This window comes from Grammomys surdaster, unplaced genomic scaffold (assembly GCF_004785775.1).
Source record: "Grammomys surdaster isolate TR1022 unplaced genomic scaffold, NIH_TR_1.0 1164, whole genome shotgun sequence".
Lineage (NCBI taxonomy): Eukaryota > Metazoa > Chordata > Mammalia > Rodentia > Muridae > Grammomys > Grammomys surdaster.
The window spans coordinates 524,384-528,882 of NW_021605583.1; the positions used below are offsets into that span (position 1 = coordinate 524,384).

Below are 4,499 nucleotides of genomic sequence, written 5' to 3' on the forward strand. Positions count from 1 at the left end.
CTCTCTCTCTCTCTCTCTCTCTCTCTCTCTCTCTCTCTCTCTCTCTCCTCTCTCTCTCTCTCTCTGTGTGTGTGTGTGTGTGTTTGTGTGTTTGGAGGGCTTGCTATGTGCCACAGTACACATATGGAGGTCAGAGGAGAACTTGCAGGAGTAGATCCGCTCCTTACAGCCTGTGTGCCCCAGGGACTGAACTCAGGCTGTTAGGCTTGGCAGGAAGTACCTTTACGTGCTGCGCCATCTCACTGGCCCTATGCCAGGCATTATTGTTATTTTTTAATGTGAGTTAGTTGTATGCAGGTCCTCATCTCGTGTGGCTAGAACTTTACTGGCTGAGTTCTCTCCTCAGCCCCACCATTAGAACTTTTTTGAACAAGAAACTTGAGTAATAATTTGACTAAAAGCTGGACACAGTAGCTTTAACATCTAATCCCAGTGTACTTAGAGGAAACAAGGACGGGGCGGGGTGGGCAGAAGGATCTCCAGAAGCTCCAGGGCTGGATAGCCTGGGTTATGCAGTGGCAAAGACATCCTAGACTGCCCCCTTACTGCCACATGTGTATTGTAACATTGGAACACCTAGAGGCTCCCCTCTCCTAACACAGACACAAACCAAATATTCTAGGATGGTGGCAAACTTCTGACTTAAAATATATGAAATGTGATTATTTTTAAGGCTTTTCTTTAACTCATTGATTTAGTCCTCTAAAGTATTATTTCTAAAGAACAGAGTGTAAATATAGCCTTGAAATAGTAGCAGTATTTCTTAGGGACTTAAAAAAACCAAAAAACTTGGACACAGCTAAATTGTTGCTTTGTTAGCAATGGAATTAGCAAAGTGGGTTTTTTGTTGTTGTTGTTGTTTGTTTTTGCCACTACAGAAATTGTATGAGAGCTTCTAAAGTTAGGAAATAAACTGCTGTGTAAGAAGGTAGTTTTTGAAGTTTTGTCTATTTTTTTTAAAAGCAGGGTACAATTTTCATTTCCTAAATTCATGAAAATATCATGTCCATAGCTACAATTACAGAGGAAGTTTGTAGTGAGATGACTGGAAGGGCTTGGTGAGGTCAATTACCAGAAGGAAAAATTAGTATTTTAAAGAATGTGGTAGAAACACCAGTGTGACTGAGTTTGAAATAGCAAGTTTTCATTCTCCAAGTGATCTGAAAGACTGAATGAAGTAGTGACACAGAATGATCAGCAGTGTTAGCCCAGCTGTAGAACATTCAGTTAGCAAGAACACGGCTTTGGGTTCAATCTCCAGCACATATAAAACAGACCAGGAGCAATGCCAGAAAGCTTCTTCCAGCTCTAGAAATGTCCAGTAACAATTTGTACATTTCTGTTACGGGACCTTTCCCCCCTATGATATAGAGTAAGCTATACGTTTCTGTGCCCTGTGTATTTTACAGACGTGTTGACAGTCCTTGGAATAATCTAAGGCACTGGTTAACCATAACCCTCCATACCCGCTCACTGCTCATTTATCATACAATGAAGGTAACATTAAAACAAAAAAAATAACGTTTTCTTTCAGTATGGTAAAAATTTATGCATTAGGTCTTTTTTCTTTGAAATATTTTAAGAACCAAATAGACAATTACCTGTTTAGATATAATACACATCACCCAGACTTTTTGATTTAATGGACTTTAAAAAATAACAGTGTTGATGATTAAGAATATAGAATGGTTAAGACTGAAGCAGGAAGATTATAAATTCCGGTCTAGCTTGGATTAGAAAGCATGACTGCCTCCAAAACACACAAGAAACCAAAACAAAACCAAATAAATACTGAGTGGAGAACTTTACATTTGCTAAGTATAAAGTTAAATATAAATATAAAGCTAAAAAATGTTAAATCCTTACATTTTTATTTCATGTTTATACCAAAAAAAAAGTAGAGAAACCATAGTTTTCTAATGGATCCTTCTCTTTTCTCCTTTTTCTCCTTTTTCTCCTTTTTCTCTTTTTTCTCCTTTCTCCTTTCTCTTTTCTCTTTCTCCTTCTCCTTCTTTTTCCCGAGACAGGGTTTCTCTGTGTAGCCCTGGCTGTCCTGGAACTCACTCTGTAGACCAGGCTAGCCTCGAACTCTCGAACTTAGAAATCTGCCTGCCTCTGCCTCCCAAGTGCTGGGATTAAAGACGTGTGCCACCACTGCCCGGCTCTAACGAATTCTTCTAAGGGATTAAAAAAAAAACAAACAAACAACTTGGGTATGATCTCATGTATCCCTGGATATCTTCAAAAGTAGCAAATGATGACCTTAAACTTCCTCTCCTCTAGTCGCCACCTCCCTAGTGCTGGATTTACATGTGTGCACTGGTTTATGGGAGCTGGAGAATGAACCCAAGGCCAGAAAAGTCCTGTAAAATGAACAAAATCAACTTTACGAAAAGATGTGTAACTTTCCCCCATTATAGTACTACAGACAGTAAAAATTTCAACACAGATAATGAACTTTCAAGTACCCTGCCACCTACCATATCAAGCAAGAACATTCTAGTTAGGCCAATGCTCTATATCTCTTGTTCACATCCCAGCCTTGATGCTAACCTTTAAATAAACAAAAGGAACAAAACAAAACCCCACGTGTTAAATAACAGCCTTCTAAAATGTAAAAACTAGGCACCTAGAGTTCATGGAGGCGTGCCATTGACCTTTGTTTTACGAGGCAATATACTTGGTTCTGCACCAGGTCAACTAACTGAAACGAGAGAGTTTAGGAAGTTGTCTGTGAAACTGCAGGTCAAAGTCAGCGCGTGACAGACCCAGTAAAGGTAAGTCGGGAGTGTATGATTCATGTCAATTACTAAATACTTTCTGAAGGATAATTGGGTCAGCCAATTTAACTGAGTTTTGTTTTTTTGTTTTTGTTTTTTTTTTGTTTTAATTCATAAACTTATTTTCTTTAAGGGTGTGATTCAGAGAGTTTGGTAGCACCAAGGACAAAGAGGGACACTGACAGAGACTGTGGGCTGGAGGCACCGGCTGAGTCTCCTGTGTCAGCACACCCTACGGCCAGAATGCTCTTGCCGGAGAGGAGCTGGTGGGAAATATTTAATGCTCATTGGCTGAGAGCCCTGGCCCTGGCCCGAGCCCAGCGGCGTCCCAGAGCAACACCTCTCTCCTCCCTAGAGACCAGTTTTGAAGTTTATTCTTCCTTCTCCATAGTGTGGGAAGGGACTTTTCTTGTTTCTCGAAGATTCCATGGTGGGAGAAAAAGGCGGGAAATAAGCGGAAGAACGGCTCCAGACTGATCACGTGGCTCGCGCGGTGCCTGCTGGGAGTCGCGCACTCGGCACCTGCGCAGAGGGGGCGAAGCTCTCACTCTCGCGTTGCGGCTCTGAGGAGGCAGGTTGTGGCCGAATCTCCGATTGCTATCGAGTGGGGCGAGAGGGTGAGCGGGAGACGGGGAAGTCGCGAGTGTGAAAGAAAGCAGTGAGTGGGGATGGGAGCGGGTCTCCAGGTCTGAGGCCTGGCATCGTGTCCCAGACGTGAGGGAGGTGAGGGAAAGAGGCGGGGAAATGGCGTGAGGAGGCAATAGCGGTGTCAAGAGAGAACAGCAGACCGCTGGAGCGGCAGTATAGCACATGCTGGTAGTCCCAGCACTCGGGGGCACAGGGACAGGAGGATTGCTGTGAGTTAGCATCCAGCCTCAGCTATCCAGTGCGTTCCAGGCTAGCTTGGTTTATGTGGTGAGTCTCAGTCCCAGAAAATCCGAAGCTGGACCAACTGTCTACCGTAGAAGAAAAACTAAACAACATGCAGTTGCACAGGGTGACGCTTCTGATGGCCTTGGCCGCAGGTCACTGATGTTTTCACAGAGTGAGGACGAGCCTGTTAACCCAGACTCGGACTATGCAGGAGTCTTAAATCATGACAGAAACCACTTTTACAAATACAGAATTACGTAATTACAGAAGTGTTACCCAGACTCGGACTATGCAGGAGTCTTAAATCATGACAGAAACCACTTTTACAAATACAGAATTACGTAATTACAGAAGTGTTATCGGACATGTGTATATGTTCTGTGTGAAATAGGAAAGAAGAAGCAGAAAAGGGAAAACTGGAAGAAGACTTTTTCCATGGGTTGGTATCTTCTGAAATACTCTTTAGGAATGTCGGTGCATTCACTCGTGCATTTTTTTTTTTTTTTTGCACTTCAGCTTAATATTGTGAAGATAATGGTAGGCACACAGAAATACTATGCTGTCTTTAGAAGCATTTTTATAATCTGCGCTTTACTTTTGTTTCCATCATATGCATACTATATATGAATAAGATTCTCTACAGTTATCTAACTCACGGTGTTTAAAGGAAACAGAGCTGGGTATGTAGGGAATGCTTTTAACCTCAGCACTCAGGAGGCAGAGGCAAGCGAATTTCTGAGTTTGAGGCTAGCCTGGTCTACTGAGTGAGTTCCAGGATAGTTAGGGCTACACAAAGAAGAAACCCTGTCTAACCCCCATCCCAGAAAGAGAGGGAGAGGGAGGGGG

At 42.6% G+C, this 4,499-nt stretch overlaps 1 protein-coding gene across 4 annotated transcripts in view; it reads left to right on the forward strand.

Annotated features, from left to right (window-relative positions):
* The first annotated feature begins 3,173 nt into the window (after positions 1–3,173).
* LOC114635083 (testis-expressed protein 12) overlaps positions 3,174–4,499 on the forward strand; it is a 31,443-nt gene continuing 30,117 nt past the window's right edge. Inside the window, exon 1 of one of the 4 annotated variants that reach the window (XM_028783759.1) lies at positions 3,174–3,397. The gene's annotated coding sequence lies outside the window, so the exon portion shown is untranslated. Of the gene's footprint in view, positions 3,439–4,499 lie in introns of all 4 variants that reach the window. The other 3 variants (XM_028783755.1, XM_028783757.1, XM_028783754.1) reach the window with 3 other exon arrangements.